General features: G+C 39.0%; 1 long non-coding RNA gene across 1 annotated transcript in view; it reads left to right on the forward strand.

The window, feature by feature from the left end:
- LOC116051107 overlaps positions 1 to 19903 on the forward strand; it is a 158062-nt gene that overhangs the window by 58660 nt on the left and 79499 nt on the right. The gene's annotated exons all lie outside the window — the stretch shown is intronic.

A 19903-nucleotide genomic window follows, 5' to 3' on the forward strand; every position in this document is an offset into this window, starting at 1 on the left:
TCTCTCTCTCTCTCTCTCTCTCTCTCTCTCTCTCTCTCTCTCTCTCTCTCTCAGAGATTGAACCTCTTGCTGAGAGAGAGAGAGAGAGAGAGAGAGAGAGAGAGAGAGAAAACCAGGGGGTTTTTCCATCCTAAAATAGACTCACTTCAGTCTGCAAGGCTGGTAATTATTGACCAGGAGGGGAGAGTGGCAAACAACACACTCATTACACATGGAGATTGTTTGCTCACCACTGAACACCAGAATGGCAATGCAAATTGGTGGCTGCCCCCTTTTTGTGTGGTCAGAAATCTAGAGGGTCATTAGAATTGAGTTGGGCCCGTTTAATGTTCCTGAGTTGCATGTGGGAGTCAAGCTGCCTTTGAGGAGGTGGCAGCGGAATAAGGGAGGGAGTCGGTGGCCCTTGCATCTGCTTCAAAGGCTTGGCTCAATCTTTCATGTCTTTCTCATGTGAAGTGATAAGAATATACACAATAATAGAAGCAAATTCACATGTGGTCGCTTTACCTCTGCAATGAATCCAATCTGAGGTAAAAAGTATATATTTAATATTGATGTTATGATGTCACCATTGTATTCTTTGCGTCTGGGATTTTTAAATAATTATAAATGATATTGATTTTTGTTTTTATAGGCTATAACACTTGCCTATATAAAAATGTCCATGAAAGAAACATGATACATTTAAACTGGATATCTGCAGTGGTGGTAAATTACATTATTATCTGTTGAATATGCACAAACTTTGAAACATGCAAGCAAATATAAAAAATAAAATATAATATTTTGCGCTTAATATATAATCTAACCTTCTACTTTATCGGGCCTCCATATTTATGAGGTGTAATGTTTCAGATAGACGTTTTCTTTTTTTTTAAATCTAGGAATTCCTTCATTCAATGACCCTGAATGTTTTGTGTTCTAAATACAATTATCGTATATCTTTTGTCAGATAGGCATTTCCTCCATCATAGTTAGTTATATTTGTGTAAATTAAAATACATAATAAAATGTTTTATATATAGATGCTAATTAATTGGGTTGCTTTAGTGAAATTCTAACATTATTCTGTACTTTACACTGCATATTATTTAAATATATACATTATAGTGTATATTATACATAGATATTGAAGTCTAAGATACCATTTTGCTCCACCTTCTTATTCTCCATAATTTACACAATATGTTTTTCTTTTTTATATGTATTGACATTTGCATTTGCTTGCAGTCTTAACAATATTGCACATTCTTGTATTTAATAGGATTTTTCACACCTTATCCTGTGACTCTTTTCTTCTGGACTCTCTCGGTACCTGTGTGGGCTTTTTAAAGGTACAAGAAAACAAAATTCTTCAACAACAATGCACACTTCTCTTTTCACCTCACTTCTCTCCGCGTTGCATTCACAGCATTTAGGAAACCAGATGAATATCGCCTCTGCATTTTTCAATTCCCAAATGTTTATCAGGCGGATGAGAACCAGAACAGTTGCAATAGCAATGTGTCATTATTCATAGTCGATATTAGCTGTGTGACACTGTCGCTTTCTCTGCGGCATGGCAGTTGGTTTATTTCTACCCATCAGGCACTGGGGCGTGACAGGGGGAAGTGTTGTTAGGACCGAAGTCCCTACATTGTCCCCTGATGTGGACAGACATTATAAATGACATCGCCCAATCAGATGCGAGATGGCGACCGGTGGGGGGGGGTGTGTGTGTGTGTGTGTGTGTGTGTGTAAAAGCCATAGTGAGGAAGTGGAAGATGAGAAAACACGGGGAGCCTCATTTGATGCAGTTAATGTGCAGATTTATGTAGAGGGACAGTGGTCAACATTCATAAGATCTTACTTCCTCCCTCCCAGCCTCCCCGCCTCCTCCCACCCCATATCTTTCTATCACATCCCCCTCCCCCTTCCCCCCCCACAGGCTTTCTCCTTTCTTCTTCTCCCACTCTGTCACTGACCATCATTCCTCCCTTCTCTCGCCTGTTTTTCCCTGTCTCTCATCTGTCTTTCCTCCCTCCCTCCCTCCCCCTTCCTTCCGTCTGCTATGAAAGGACTGAGACTGTTGTGGACTGCAGCGATCAGACCAATAGGAGGCATAGGTAGACCACAGAAACACACAGACCACAGCACCGAGAGAGGGAGAGATGATGCATATCCAATATTCAGTATTTTATTTCTATGTTGCACAAAGCTGCTAGCTTTTCAGTTTTCAACACAAAAAAGAATAATACATTTGGATATACTTTTGAACAATATATATTATAATATGCAAGGCTAAACCATTTAACTGGAGCAAAAGTGGTTTATAATACAGTGTCCAGAGCTCTTTAGTACTACATTGAAATTACTATATTAAAAGAAATGTATTATTTATACACATCAAAGTGTAGCACTCTGATTACTGCAGGGCATTTTTGAGACATATAATGTGAAAAATCTTATTCATCAATAAAACCATTAAGATAATCCTAAAACTTTGAGACTTTTTGTGTTTCTTTAAATTGAACAGCATAATTGTCATAAGTATACAGAAATAGATTTTGTATCCCAATCTTAATCTTAAATACATTTAGTTAATTCAAAAAACAGCCAAATGATGAATCGTAAACCTCAGAAATTGAAGAAATCTTTACACAGTATATTTTCTATATGTTGCTGCTGCTCTTGCTAAGTAAAAGTTATGATCTCTATTTAATTTCATCTTCTCTCATAACCTTTCTGTAGCATCAGATTATGTTGACATTAAAGTTGTTGGGAAAATAACCATTTGCTGTCCGAGGCTGCATAACCTTAATGTTTTTTTTTTTTTATTGTAATATTGTTTATTTTATAATTTTAGGTGATAGATTTAAAAGTTTTTACATCTTTTTCACTTTATTTTATATGATGTATATTAATCTTAGACATGTTTTGATTTGAGTAGCAGCCATATTTGTATCTGGCTAGTTTGTAGTGAGTTGCTACTTAATAGTTCACGTTGGTGATTTAAGTTTGCGGGCAGAACTTTAGAGAAACTTTTTGCCCGTGCTATGATCTGTTCCCAGTGAAGTGAAAAAAGCATCCAAAATGTAAAATGTCACAGTATCCCTTTAAGCATTCTGCATTATTTTCATTATAGTAGTGTAAAACCCACGCATGGCTTCATTTACTGATTGAATCAATTTATTTCCGAATTAGCCCCAAAACCCAAACACACACCCATGCACACACACCAGTTCCCGTCACATTCTCATCTTTTTGCCCTTCATACAGTACTTTCTCTCTCTCACTTTAATTCTCTTTACCTCTTTCTCTGACTCCCTCTCTCTCTCTCTCTTTCCCAGTCCACTGAGTTTTCTGGTAATCCCTCTCAATCATTACAGAGGCCCTTCACTCTTCGTGGGACTTTCTCACCCCTCGTTGCGCCCCAGACTTCCATCCATTTTCCCTCTCTCCCAAACCCGCTTCAGCACGTCTTTTCTTTCCATTTCCAAGGTGGAAAACGAACAGAAATAACTTTTCTAACACATTGCTTAAAATCTAAAAGGTCACGTATTAGTTTAGGTCTTTGCTAAAACATACGTTAGGAGTTATTTGGAATTAAAACAAACTGAGAACTCACAGGAATACAAATATTTCAGTTACAAAATAAGTGTTAAACTGCTGCTGTCACTGAAAGCGCTCAGAGCACTTTCCATAGCGTTGCATCAGCTATGTATAAGCAAACAAAATACGAAGAAAAAAAACCCCCGTACAAGCTGTATATGTGTGTACTTGTTGGAAGATACTTCTCCATAGGTAAAAGGATAAAGAAAGCTAATAACATCATTCAAATGTGAGTTTCACTTTCATGCTAGCAATCACTTTGTCACACATTTTCCGACATGGAATATCTTGTTTTGGAATGAAACTCTTCAAGCTCAGTGTTTCTAGCTGCAGCAGCGACCGTCTGTAGTTTTCTCTGTCTGAAAGCCTAAAGCTGTAGCTTTACAAGTGAACCTGCCAGTGTGATCTCTGACTGGCTGCACCCTGGGGCAAGGCAGAGGAGACTACACGTGTGTAGGAGCAAATAGTCTGTGTGTGTGTGTGTGTGTGTGTGTGTATGTGTGTGTGTGTCTGTGTGTGTGTCTGTGTGTGTGTCTGTGTTAGAGCTGGCACAACCACCCCTGAAAAGCGCTCTCAAGACCCTTGATTCCGTAGCTCAATATTATGATCTCTGAGATCTCTTTAATGCCAGGACGGAACTTATGGATTTTTGGCGTTCGCCTTGCAACACGATTAGCCTGCTATTTCCATACATTGTCCTTTAGCCTCTGGAGAAGAGTTTTATTTTTTTTATAAGCCTGGCTGCATGTTAGCTACTATCTCCAATGTCAATAGACTATAAAATTTGGATTCAGTTTTATTGATGGCAGCCATGAATATTTGCAACTCGCAATGCATTCCCTAATGAACATCACTGTAACAATCCAAAAGTACTATTGACTTTAAAGTGACCTCATGTTATGGTATTTTTTTATTTGCTATGGCATCACTATCACACTCGTCTAATATTTCCACAGGGACTAATTGCTTTGGTGTGATTTCCTCTCCAGTTAATTATTTGGATTACTTTAGTTCAGCTCTATCTCCCATGTGCCTTGATGGCCCGCACACATCTATTCAAGCTGTGTCCAGTGAGGATAATTTTACACTAATGCAGTTTGTTAAAAGTGGAATTACACAGGCAATGAAGTCAGTACACACCCACCATTGCTGTTCACGAGTTAGATGTGCAGTTAGATGATAAGATGTGGATGTGTCCAGAATCAGCAGAGACATGAACAAACTTTTCACAGACCACAAAATGTAATTTTCCTATTTCCTATTTGTTGCATAGCACATAATCTTTATAGGCATGGGCCGGTTACCAGTTTCAAGGTATAACACGGTTTGAAAAAGTCAAGATTTCAAAACCACAAAGATTTTCTTTCATACTGTTCCGAAGGTATGAGCTGTTTTTTGTGAGTGGTCAAGGACAGAAAGTAGAGATGCACCGATTACAATTTTCTAGGCTGATTCCGATTTCCGATTTTTCATTGAGTTTGACCTGCCGATTTTTTCTAACCACTTTACAGCACACACAAATATTTATTTTCTATCTTTTCTTTGATAGAACATTTTACATTTTGCATAAAACATAGAACATTTTATTCCTGGTGTGGGAAATTCACACACATCTAAAGTGCAATGTTATGGAAAAACCATTTCATCTTTTCACATCCAATATCCAACAAAAAAATGTAATATAATTAGCAAACTAAACCGTCTTTAAGCAATGATTGTAAAGAGTGCATGTCGGAGAATAGCGCGGACACGCGCTTCACACCGCGAGCAGGTATGCGTGCCACCTGGCTGAAAAATGAGAGAAAGAAAAAAAGAGACTCGCAGTCCGGAGGTTATCTAGCCAGTGGAGATCGCGTGTGTGCGTGTGTCCTTGAGAACTGTAAGTCGTATAACTTATATATGTTGTCAGTTCATTGTTAGCTGGTGATTTTGTTGTTTGTGTTCTTCACTTGCTAGCTAGGTTGCACATGGCTGATGATTCGATATAATGGCGATTGTTGAACGCCCTTGTTCACGTTTGTATTTTATATGCGTTATTTACATGCTACAGTAGTTACACTGCATTAAGATAATGTAATTAATAGTGGGTTTATTGTTATTATTTGCTAGCCTATATGTAATTCCTATGCATTGTGTATGGTAGCTTTTACAATGTTATTTATTTACAGCATTTGACCGGCATAAAATCGGCATATGTCAGACTGACCGGCCGGTCACCAGTCATGGCCAATCACGTGAAAATCGGCCAATTTCGGTCACCAGCCGGTCAATCAGTGCATCTCTAACAGTGCAGTTTAGAAATCTGTCTCCCTGCCAGTGTGCAGTGTGTTTAAAAATAAAATACATTGTAGAAAATCAGATATCACGATATTCTTGACCAAATACCTCGATATCGATATTGCGGCGATATTCTAGGGTTGACGATTGGTGCTTTAACAAAATATCTTCACATTTAGATTTTAGATAAATAATCATCAGTAATGTGGACATAATGTCTAAGTGGGGAAAAGGCAAATAATAGAACAGCTAGAACAGTCTGGTAAGTTCAGAAAAGTACATCACTTTACTGTAATGCAGTAAAAAACACTTAAGTCATATCACGATATTACGATATCCAAAATCTAAGACGATATCTGGTCTCATATCACAATATCGACATAATATCGATATATTGCCCAGCCCTAGTTCAATATAAAAAAACTACATTTTAAAGCTGGAATTGCAGTACAGCAATACCGTGAAACCGTGATATTGTTGCTGAAGGTTATCATACCGTTAGAATTGTATACTGGCCCATCCTTAAGTTTTTAGCTCTATTTATGGAGTGCAACTCTAAATATGTCATTGTAAAGTAAGAAGCTGTGATTTTAAAGTTGACAAAGAGTTTGCTTTAATGGCTTGATTGACAGAGAAACACTTGAAGGGCGATACAAAGATAGCTAGCTGGGACGGCTGGAGAGCGCGAGAGTGAGTTGCACTTGCTAATTAAAAGAGAAGCAGCTGTCTTTCTTTCTGTTTCTGTTATTCCCTTGTTCCTGGGAGTATTAATGTTTTATTCAGGAGAAACATAACTACAAATGAAATTAATAAAATCAGGCCCTGCCTTTCCCTTGCCATCTCTTGGGGGGGTGGGAAATTCAAACGCTCATTTCTCCCGGCTTTGAAAGTGCAAACTCAAAGTGCTCCGTGTACTGTAGTTTTCATTTCTTCATTTCCTGCATATTAAGTTCCTTTTCCCTTTTGTTTCAAAGTGCATTGCCCTGAAAATAAAGATCAATTTTTCAGTGTGAGAGGCTTTGGAATTAGAACAGTGTTTTCCACACCAGCAGAGTGATTTACTGTAGTTACTGCATTATTTTTCATGGGATGTGTTGTGTGCATGGATTTTTTTCTTTTCCTTCAACAAAATGTTGTATCACAAATTACAGTGTGTGGAGCTTTTAGTCCCGTGTACGCAAGTCTACATGAGACAGAGAGAGAGGAAGTGTGTGATTATATTTTAGTATGCCGTGTCTGTGTTGCTGTGTTAAGTGTGCTGATACACTTTTTGTTGATTGTGTTGTATGTGTGCATATAAGTGTGTTTCGTTTGACTATACATCCAGGCCCTGGGAGTATTTGCCTGTCTGATCACCTCATGTGAGTCTAAAAAGGCAAGCCATGCGCGACTAACACGCACTTCAGAGTTGAACTAATTGTGTCATTTTTTACATGAATCTGTGCTTACCCACATTTTATTTCACTCTCTTTCCTCTCCCTCTCCCCTGAGCCACACAATGAATGCAGAGTGGAGCAGGCCCTTGCATCTATCCAGCTCTGGATGAATTTTCAATGTTGCATGCAGGTGCATCATTTATTTCCCCCAATGCTGGTGTTTGTATATGTGTGTGAGCTCTTATACTTCTACGTTTGTGAGGAGCAAATAATCTCACATTGAGAATAATAAGACGAGGTTGGTTGGTGCTTATAGAGAAGTTCATTGTGAGATATTTCTGAGGTAAAGTTTCGGGGCTGAGGTTATTACTCGGGTTATGTGTATGTTAAGTGTGGCATTGAGGTTAGGTATGACAATTATGCCTGTGTGGGCTCTAATACATTGGTTAAGCTTTGTCTTATAATTCTGGTAAGACCTAACCATTATAACCACACTCTCGGATTTGCATTGTTTGTAGCCTATTGAGTAAAAATCACAGACGTTACCGTACAGCTGACAATTTTCCAAAGCACAACACAAGGTTTTAGACTAATTTCCTACTTTGCAGGGAGCCACTACTTTCAGTTCAAGCCAGGATGGCATGAAAATCAAACGTATACTGAGTCTTGAAGCTTTTGTAAGATAGGTAATCCATCACCGTGCAGATTTAGACACCATTATTTATCATTTGAATGATCATATATTTGCAAGCAGGGATTGCTCACTGTTGTTCAGCATCTTATTCTGAATTGAAATGTAACATACTTTGAATAGTTGCTTGGATACTGGACTTGCTGTGTGTATATTAATATTGCTTTAGATCTTCAGTAAATATTTTTAACCACTAATATGTTTGCAAGCAGCATGCACAGTTATTGTATCGCAAAATTAAAAGGGAGCTGGTTGTCAGCAAATCAGCAGTGGATAAGGAGAAATAATCAAGCCATGTCATTTTCGGTTAATGAAATACTATACGCTCCCAGCTACAGTACATCAGAGCCCTGTCGTTTCCTACTGACTTCCATCGTCTCATATTGTTTTGATCAAGTTTGACAAAAAAGGTAACGCAATCTATCTCACTCTACCTATTGTTTCTCTTTCTCTCTCTTTCCGCTTTTCCCTCTTTGTGAGAAGATTTTGCAGCAGTCTCCAATCAGCCAGGATTGAGGTGGATGCTGTGTGTCTATGACGATGTTAGAGACTGTACACATCTAATTGTATATGTGCCTGGAAACTAAAATCATTGCAAAGAATTATGTAGCTAGCATGGCTTGATACTTTTGATTTGGAATACTTTAACATATTTGGGGAGTGGACAGCCCACTCTTTATTTAAAAAGTTAAAGGCAAAAGAAACAGGAAAAAAAACAGAAAAAAAAATCTTTGATGGAATTTGATCCCAGGCCGGGGGTACACATGTGTTTCCAGACATGAAAAACTGCAAGTCCATGTCCCGAACTGTACTGACTCTACAACTTCCACTTTTGTTGCTGCTGATAACTTCTCTTCCCTGAAATGTAGCTGGTCAGTGGCAGAACAGAGGAGGCATCAGTCTGATAAATGTTTTTTCTTTAGATATCATTCTTCTAACGTTCTATAATGCAATTTAAAAGTTCCACTGACGGATAGGGCTTTCTATAACGGCTGACATTTCTAATTTGTGTGAGGATAACTATGTATTTATCCAATAGGAATTCACCTGACAGAGTATGCACAATATACTCCAGTGACATGCTGCTTTAAAGTTACAGTAGCACACATGGGAGCTGCCCATTGCAGCCACAAGTCACTTAACTGTTTCACTGCAGCAGTTTAGAGTTAGATGCCTTGCTTGAGAGCACAGTAACAGAATTAAAAATGAATTTCCCCCCCAAATATTTTGAAAATGCACAAAAATGGTGGCATGAAGGAGAAGAGGAGCAGTAATCGAAGCCTTTAGCAGCACACTGTTTTCACTGTTGTTGAATCTAAGTCCATCTGAGTGTGTGTGTGTGAAGCCATTCTTCACACCGCAGTGAGTACTGAGGCTTTTTAATGGCAGTCTCTGTCTCTTAACCCTCTGATCTCTCACTCCACTCAGCCAAAGCCACAGAACCTTAATGGACTTCCTACTACACAAATAATGAGATAAGTTAAGACATTACAGGGAGCAAAGCTAAGATGTAAAAACAAAGAGAGAGGAAGTTGCTCAGGGCTGAGCGATTACATGCCAAATGCAGATCCTAGTATTTAGGTCCTGGAACAAACACATATAAGCCCACAGATGCACACATATTAACACACACACTGCATACACATATCTTTACCCACCTAACAGCAAAGCGTGCATGCATACACTCACGCACGCACACACAAACCAAGGCAGTGCTGTCTGGTTGATCAATAGTTTCCTGTGCTGTGGGGAGGGGTGATGACTGCAGACAGCAGTCAAAGCCCTGAGGACCAGAGGGTGACACCCCTTATCAACTGAGCAAGGTGAAATGTCAAACACTGGATCTGGAGTTCTCTCTCGCTCACACCCCCTGTGAATCGCCCCCTCTCTTAGTCTATGAGAAACTCTTTCTCTCGCCGATTCTAATTGTCTTTTCTCAACTTCTTTCTTCGGATCTCTCAGGCATTTTTTTTCTCTGAATTTCTATCTCTGACTCTGACTCTTTGTATCTCTCTCTCTCTTTCTCTCACCTAACTCTGAATTCCCATCCCTCTCTTTGTCATTCTCTCTGACTCTTAATCTCTCTCTTTCTGAACGTTAGCCCTGCTCTAATACTCTCACTGAGCCAGTTTCTCTTTTTAAACCTCAGTTTCTGTAGCCCGTCATCGCTATTATCTGATAATGTTAATAACAGCCTCACCCCTTTCTATTATCCATCTGTTTCTCATTGTTTTTCTCAACAAGCCTTTGCTGCATCCTCTCCGCATGCTCTTTCTCTATTTTTCCCTCACTCTCTCCGCTACTTTTCTGTAATTGTTCCTTCACTAAATAACCCAGCGTTCTTTTTACTTTTACACAGAAACTGCACCACAGCAGAACAGCCTATTGAGCAGAACACAGATATAAATATGAATTTGAATATGGTGACAATGTTTGTGGGGGTGTTTCAGTGCTAATCTGGCTTATATGCACTCTGCATGTCTTACACCCTGTCCATTTCCATGGCCCTGAGCTTAATAACAACACTGTAGGATTAGTGCAGGGTGACTTCACACAATAAAAAAAAAAAGAAAGAAAGAAAAAAAATGCCCCTCTCTCAGATGCAAACGTTGTAGGCAGCTGGAATACGGACACACGATTATGCAGGAATTCAGTTAAAAGCAAAGGATACCTTTAATTTATTGGTAATCATATGAAATGAATACTGAAATAGATAATTTGATAAATGTGCTAAGTAGTAAAAACTCAGTTTTATCCACGACTGGAAAACATGCCTCTCCTCAGTATCACACCACCACAAAAACATCTTCTCTTTCTGACCACTGCATAACATTTGGTATTAATTCCTCATCTGGCAAAAGGATTATCATCCTCAGATTGGATTTATGATCTCAGTGCTCAGGCAGGTTTATCCAGCCACCATATGTAGAATTATCATTAGAGCTATAATCCCCTGCAGACCACTCACACACAAAAACACATACACAACCTCCACAGTTAAATGCCCAGGGATGATGGCGATTGGCAGTTAGTGAGTCTTCACTTCTGAATGTTTTCTGTCAGTCAAAACACATTCCCCTGCATGTAAATGGTTTGTTTTTGCTTGGTCAGTCCAGTGATGGTGATATAAAACATAAAACCAATGAGATAAACAGAGGGAGTGAAATGTTTGAAGAGATGTAATGGGAAGGGCTAAGAAATGGTATTAGGGAGGGGAGAGGGTCTATTATTTTTCTTACTATAGTTATTTTAAAAGAAAATCGAATTCTGTGTGCTTTTTCTATTTTCTCATTCACTCAGTCACTCTAACATGGTTTACTCACTTTCTCCAACCTCCATTACTCAGCTCATGATTCATTCACTCACTCTCTCACCCATTTACTCACTCTTTGCCTTACTTGCTCCCTACTCCCCTGTATTTGCCTCTGAAGCTGCGGTCAAATAGTCAAAAAAGTTACGTCCTAAGTTATGTCTTTTCCTAACCTCTTTTCCTTGACCTTGATGAAAAACGTCATGAGGTCAAAAAAAGATGGACAGAGAATTCATAAGGACTTGAAAAAATAGAAGCCGACTGCACTTACACTAGGCTACGTAATCATGTGACCGCAGATGTACTTGACGTGCATCTGCTGACAATGTTCCGAAGATGGACTACTAAAAGCGCATCTTAGATACTCTGCCCCATGTGTTGTTTCATGCAGGCTATATAAACGTGGACAACCTGGTGAGAAATATTACTTTATTACAATTGTTTTTCTTTAATGGCTGAATGTTGCTGCCGCAAAGAAATGTGGGACGACATTATCTCCTTACCTTTGGTAAAGGATGGTCCAGTGTACCCTACACTAAAGGAAATAAGAAAGGAAGCATTGAAGCACCTTTTTTAGCATTTAGAGAATTCGACCAGCTCTTAACTTGACTGCCACTTCTGATTTTTTCTTTACATATGAACTCCAGACTATGTCCGAGGAATCAGGTCCCAACATAGTCCAGAGTTTCACTTTCACACATGTAGCACACAACAGGAGATTGTCCGTGTCAGATGCATTCTTACTTACTGGAAATACTCCGTTTGGTTTAGACAAGGGGTGGCGCTGGGTAGAGAGCAAGAGGCAGGACATGGCGTGGATTACACCGCCTTTCGGAGCCGTTAGTAATTTGGTCATACAACAACAGCAACAACCGAGTCTCTTGCCATTCTTGATTTTGTCTAACAATTTCTGTATCGGCCCTTACCGACAGAAATTCCTGAATCTCGTCTCTCCAGTTAAACATTTTCGTTGCCGTCTTCGTGTAAGTCACTCTTCTTCTTCTTATTCTTCAAGAAGTCGGTTTCTATAGAAGTCTATAGGAAAATGACCCTACTCCTCACTTGATTCATTACTTCAATAAACATGTTCATAATAAGTTCATGGCCCCAATCGCTCTTTTCAAGTCTTCTTAAATACAGCATGATGTTCATTTTGTAAATTATTGTCCCATTTATTTTAGAATTGACGATAAAGCAGAGGATGCTTTAAGGGTGTCGCCACACGCCGCATATCCATGGCACTGTGTACATTAAAATAGCTGTGAACTTGTTTTTGGGTGTTTTCCATGTTTTCATCTTAAACTCTGACCCTCTCACTGTGTGTTTTCACTTCATCAAAGTTAATTGGAACATTTTGTCACTTAAAAATGTCTTGTTCAGCGTTATGCCAACCAACCAACCTAGCTAGCTTGCTATCATGCAGATGAATGGCGGCAGTACCCGGAGGTCTGCGTTTATTTGCTGGTAAATCTCCACTGGATGATTCGCTTCAGAAGGGTTGGATATCGGTAACTTTCCCCCTTTAGCGTTTAGCTTAGCGCAGCGCCATTGCAACGATAAACAACACTGGCTGGCCGCGTAATTCTCCCCAGCTCCACCCTCTCCAGCTCCACCTTCACCCTCCCCAGCTCCACCCTCTCGTCAAAAATCATCAGATCCGCTTGCAAAAAAACAAGATGGCGTAACATAACGTAACGCCAAACTCGAGGCTTCAAAACAGCAGTCCATAAACCAGTGGGTGACGTATCAGATGCTACGTCCACTATTTTTACGGTCTATGGATTAGATGGACTTTGTGCTAGGGAGCTGGCAAAGAAAACACTGTTTGATGTCTGATCCCACAGATTTGGACATTTGCATTCTCACATACAGCTCCACCGGGTAATGTCTAATTTCAGGTTTGCAGTGCATGTGTGAAAACGGCTTTAGATACTTCTGGGTCATTTCACTCAGTTAGAAATCTTCCTAAGCAAAAAAAAAAACTATTCGACCATAGCCTGTGGCAACATCATATCTCCAATTCGAAACACCTGAATACTTTCAAAGATAATTTCAAGGCAATATTAAATTGATCTCGCTTCATAAATGAGGCAGTCTACGTTGTTTTTACCTGTTATTGTAGCATCTGCCTTTAGGCCATTTGGTGCAATTTTGATAATGCTAAAAAGGCAGAGGTGAGATGCATTATCACCCCTCAACATTTGAACAGCGGTGACAGAGATGTCACATGGTTAATGATATGAATGATGCACCTCCCCTGGGCCAATCAGTGTAATTTTGAACAGAAAATAGTGCTTTTACATTTTGTTGAATTCTGATAGCTGTGTCAGTGGACAGTTGAACAAAAACAGCAGATGTACACTTTCCCCAAAGCCAGCATCCTCAAACTTCAAAGCCCTTCTTTAACCTGTCTCCCCCGCTTCATCTACATTTCCACTTCATGACAGGAAGGGATTTAATATGTGAAATCAATACAAGATCAAGGCTTTCACCTGAATTCAACTGGCCAATGTATCTCAAGGAAAGAACACCTGTTCCTAATCTTTCGTGCAGTGAGTGAACATCATTACTGATTCATACTCCCCACCATCCTCTCACCCTGATAAGTCATCACCGTCAGACCCCCTCCTCTCCCTCTGTGACTCCCCCAGGCTTCACCATCTCTAATCAAGGCCTAATGAGCCTAATTGGTCGTTAAAACATGCCAGAGTATGACACAGCGGTGCTACAGCGTCTGCCATATGGTCTGGGTTGGCCCGAGGCCCCCGAGCTGCCAACTGTTCCCCCATCACTGCCTGAACTATGCTGCACTGACTGACAGCGGCTGCGATGGGAGTTTCTCTCCTGTTGATGATTCAGCACTCGACACAGCACTGAATGGAACAGAGGACAATAAAAAGTGTGTGTGTGTGTGTGTGTGTGTGTGTTACAGTAACTGACCGACACACTTTCTCCATGTTGTCATTCACAACTTGCCCTTCAAGCTGTAGACACAAAACAGGAGGTGAACAGACGTTCTAGATGTTTGTGTTGCCAAAATATTTATTATAGTTATAGGGCTCCAACTACTGATTCTTTTGATTATTGATTTTTCTTCTTTTTCTTGAAAAATCATTTAGACGAAAAAAACAAACAAACGCATAACAACTATCATCATTCTCACATTTTAAGAGCTGGAGGAATTCCAGCTTTAAAAATTACTTAAACAATACAGTGTTTATCAAAATAGGTTTTTCTGTCAAGCGACTACTCAAGTCAACATTATTACTGTAATGATTGGTGGATGTATTTCATATTTTAGCTTCTTTTTATAGGATGCATCTCTTTGTTTGTGTGCAACAGAAATAGAGCTGATACGGATATGAAAAACCTGTAATAGGAATAGACATTTACGTTATGCTATTATTTTTTAATTTTTCATTGAATTTTTTCGACTTTAACCTTTCGACTCTATTCTCTACTCCAGTGACCCTTGCTCCAGGGCAGAGAAATGAGTAGTAATATTTTATATATATATATTATATTATATTTAGTCATATTTAGACATCATATTGCCATCAGTGTGATGTAAGCTGCATCAGTAATGTGTTGACTTCCCAGTGCTGCATGGCCCACTAATTAATTTGCCTCTATAAACTAGGAGCTGTGAGGCCTGCTGCCCTCAGCCAATTTAGTTGTGACCCTAATATAATCCAAGCACAGCACTACGTGGCTGCATTTTTATGTGTGTGTGTGTGTGTGTGTGTGTGTGTGTGTGTGTGTGTGTGTGTGTGTGAGAAGAGGTTAAGCATATTTTACCAAAACAAGGAAGCACCACATCTAACAAGAACTGATTATGTAAATGATGTGTTGGCAGCTTCGATACCACTGGGGTTTGAGGTGTGTGTGTGTGTGTGTGTATCATGCAGGCAGGCTTGAATTGAACCCATCTCTCCAACATTCAAAGGGAGCCACTCCAGTTTTCGGTCACCATCCCTGCAATGATGGACAGTACATATATTTATTTGATGCAAGATTCAAATAGAAGCAAACAGTTTACTAAATTTTGATTGCAGCTAGAGAAATAAATGAAAAGATGAAAATGATTTTAAAAAAGTGTGCACGCTGACATTTTGGATGATATTTTTGTAGGTTTTGTCGACTTTATGTCAATTTTATTGGTTATACCTTGGACACTATACTCACCAAAGTTGTTAAGATCCAGGGACACGCCGGCAGGACAAGAAACAAGCCAACAGTTTAGCCAGATTATCAAAACCACTTTATTTTGAAGCAAGACCAAAAGATCATATTGCTAAAAATAATCCTCATACCGCAGGAAAACTGTGCGCACTGTTGAAACAGGAATTTGGTCAGTAAACTGTTCTGGATGTTTGCAGCAGAACTTTTGGGTAATTATTTTGTTTTCCTTCTCTTCCAAATAAATGCATTTGGCTTACCAGGCAGTTATTTAAAACCTGTATGATCACCTGACTGTTTCTTGCCTCAACTGGCATTTTTTTAATTTGATATTATGTTCCAACATCTCAGTTAATGAATTGGCAAGCACAATGTTATGACCAGTAATAATGATGGCTATAACTAAGTTGTAATAAACCAGATTGATCATTCAATGCCCATGTCACAAGCTTTAAGTCTTATTTTGTAAAGCAATCCCTCAACACTTCCCTTCATTATACCTTCCTCGCCCCCTCCTCCCTTATTTCCTCTTATTCCCTTACCTCTCTTTTTCCAACTGATGTCTTCATCAGTGATAATTCTGGGCCCATGCAGAGTGCGGCTGATGGCCCTGTCCGTAGATACAAGTTGATTGAAAGCAACCAGCGCCTGTCAATAGCGCTTGCTTGTATTTGCCTGCATCCCGCCTGCCTCCAACACAGCTGATTATTGGAGACCTCTCATAGCAGTATTGAGCTGCTGTCCCCACTCTTGTTACCTAGCTGATAGTTTCATTGTTTATATGCAGATAGAGGTGGGCTATTGAACAACCAAGACACTCGGCCCTAATGGTAAACAAACAATCGGAGTGGCGTGCAGAGAGAAAGTGAGGTCAATAGAGTTGATTAATACACGTAAGGGGACACATTATGGACATTACGGTCTATATTTTCTGCTGGTCCCATCCTCGGTGATGTCCAGATGAAAGCTCTGTGAAAGATGGATGAACATAGTAGAGGTGAAGGTGAATACACATGAAAGGCAAGAACACACTTTGCTTCAGATTACTGTTGGAATTATATAGAATCTATAATCTATTGGCCTGTAAATGTGTTTGATGCACTGGCTGGTTTTGTGCACCGTTATTAGATTGCGGAAGTGTAAAATGACTTGAAGCAAAGCATTTCTTTTTAATTAGCAGTGGCTCAAAATAGCTGCTTGGCCCCTCTGCAATCAGCTACGTCTGTACTGTTCGTGCAGATGTTGTGTCATTATGGCTACAGCTCTGTTTTATAGTTCATTCGTGTATTCTACATTCCTTGACTGATATTATGTATCTTTCACTCACCATTTTCTTTAAGCGCCTTTAATAGTTCCATGATCCTTCTGTGGTTAGTTTTCTGACATCATTCTCCTCTTCATCTTTGTCCTCTTTTTCACCTCAGTTCCTATTCTGAAAAATCTTTTAATTTGATTCATCTGTTTGTGTTCACTTCTGATAATGTGACAAGTTGAATGAAGTTTCCAAGAAAAGCACACCGACATCTTTGTGTCAGAGTATATGAAGGCGTCCCAACAATAGTTGCCTACTCAAAACCACATGTCTGGTTGCAACCTTAAACAAAAAAAGAAAGGAAAAGAAAATGGAATGGAATTATTCCTTTATTTTTATGTGTGTGTGTGTGTGTGTGTGTGTATGTATGTATGTGTATATATATATATATATATATATATATGGCCCTGTCTTACAGAAGTTCAGGCAAATGTGAATGAATAGAGCAGCAGTCTCATCTGTGATGTGTGAAGTTTGAAAAAACATATACATCTCTTTTTCACCTTGAAAGGACGGTACAAGCTGACCCATACATCAAAATATATCAAAGGAAGTCTTTTGATGGAACTTTAAAGTGAAAGGAGCCGTGTGATTGGGCAAGTGATGTACTGACTAAAAAACATAGTTCATCTAATGTTTCAATGCCTTTAGAGTTTAGTCCTCAAAAGCCAGGAAGAAAGCATTAAAACCATGCAATCTGTCTGTAAGCTTATGGCTTACATAAACCCAATTAAAAGCTGAGATTTCTATGGTTTTATGTGTATTGTGTGGCACTTGACTTGCTGAGGTCAGAGGTTTGGATTACAGAAAGGAGCGAGATATAAATGCTGAGACAGAAAAAGTGATTTATTTGAGCTCCAGCAGAAGAAACAGAACGGTTTAAACGATACAAAATAGTTCCTTTAAATAATATCTTGTTTGTCTTCCAATTAATTCCACCGTGAAATAAAATCTCAATTTGATAAATACTTAAAAATATCTTCAACTGACACTGTGATGTAAAAAGAAAATATACATAGATTGTGTTAACCAATCTGTGAGCATGTAGTCTCTGTGCATTTTCTTTTACGCAAATGCACATGGTTACAGTTTGGGTATTAGTGGCTATGGGTATATGTGGGCTTATAAATGCTGAATGTATGAGAAAAGCAGTAAGGCACTACAAGATTATTCACCTTGGTCCGTAAATAAAACATCCATCAGCTCTCTCAGGAATAAAGCTCATGTCTGGTGGCCTCTGAAAGGTTAAACCCTGTAAAAAGGTTAAACCTTGAAAGAATTATTTTCATTACTTTTCAGCCATTCCAATCACCCTCTCCCCTTATGGGAATCAGTGGATTAGTCCTTAGGTTGTATGCTTTGCTTTTTTCTTATTGCTCCAATATCACCTCATGCAGTTTTTGAGTTCTTCACATAGAAGGCTTAATCACAGTGGACAACAAAATATATCCATAGGCCATATAAACAGGATGCATGCAGGGTACAATTAACTTTCACTTAAGTGATGGAACCACTTACTGCACAGCAACCCCGCACACTGCAATGCCTTTTAACATTTCAAAGTTAATAAATGTTGCCATTTTAAAGTCTGTTGACAGCTGAGATACTTTTTTCCATGCTTTGCTCCGCCTTTCTGTGTGCATCCATATGCTAAATAAGGTCAAGACATCAACCACGAAACAATATATTTTCTTGACAACATAGGGGAAGTTCAGAGACCAGTGCTGTGGCTAGAATTCAAATTGGATTCAAACATCAAAGCATGAAAAAAGTGAATTGCACCAAAGCCCTCGTCTACTGACCTCATTTTAGACCATTGAGTTGTTTACTGTATGCGGTCCATTTGACATCTTTGACCTCGGGCTTACATCATGGATGAAACCAAATGGCTCTTGATCATCTCCCTCTGATAATTAGCTCTGTTCTGAGTATAGTTTACCACTTTTATATGCTTTTTTTTTTTTTACATCATTACTGCTTTTGAGTTATAAAAGTGCTCAACAACATCAATAATGCAGGCCTCATCTATGTGTTTGTTTGCCAGAGATGCAAAAGTCAATTAATTGGAACAATAAAAGCAGAACCCCCATTTAACTCGTTAACCCTCCATAGCCTGTTGTGATGTTCTCAGTGCCACATTTCCGTTTTCATTTGGTTCATTACTGCCTAAGTGGTGCCACAAATGGTCAGAATGATGTCACTGATTTGAATGAAGACCATGGGAGTGATTGGTTTAAATGCCTCTGTGTAATTGAATCGTGTTAGCCAGCTATGCAATTGAATTATGTTTACTTCACTGGATGGGCTTGTGTACTGTGTGCGTGTGTGTGGAGGGGAAATCAAAATGGAAAAAATCAAAGGTCAGTTTACCCAAAATTACATAATTTCTCACTTACTTCTAGTGGTATCTAACCATGCAGATAGTTTAGGTCATATTTGCACTGGATATGAGATAGCTGTAATACAATGGAAGTGAATGGAGTTTTCTCTATGGGAAAAAATTACATTTATTTGAAAAATCTTGCGAAAGCAAGGTTTTAGTAGCATGATTTCTGTTTATTATTTATCGACAGTAACTAGGCCATTGTTTACAGAAAGGCACGTATTTAAGTGTATTTTTCGATGTAGTATATACCAGTATATCAGTATATACCAATGAAGTTTTTTTTAAGGAGACAAGAACAGCTTTCAGTATTCTCAACATATGACCCCTTGTACATTTCCAGGGACCTACCATCTGCTTGATGTCCAGTATTCTCATTGGTTACTATGTATTTATAAAGCTAAACATTTCAGTGTAAAAATAGATTTATACTGCACCTGTATGCAAGACATACCCACATACTAATTTTAAACATATATTTTTGTATGGATAAGTTAATTTATTATATATACTTTTCAAACTGGTCAAAGATCTGGACAGCAGTCATATAAAACATGCATATACATTTGGAAAGACACGCGTAGTAGGAGATTCATACATTTCAGGTCAACTCCCCCACACTCTTTCTTTCTTGCGCACACACACCCATACAGGATGACACAATTCGGCAGACACGCGTGCTTGGTGTGCTATCTGACTTGGCAGACCCCTAACTGTGACCAATTGGTATGTGTAGAGTGTGGACAGTCGGATTATCTGAAGACACAAGCTCCATCTCCCCTGG

This window comes from Sander lucioperca, chromosome 1 (genome assembly GCF_008315115.2).
Source record: "Sander lucioperca isolate FBNREF2018 chromosome 1, SLUC_FBN_1.2, whole genome shotgun sequence".
NCBI classification, from domain to species: domain Eukaryota; kingdom Metazoa; phylum Chordata; class Actinopteri; order Perciformes; family Percidae; genus Sander; species Sander lucioperca.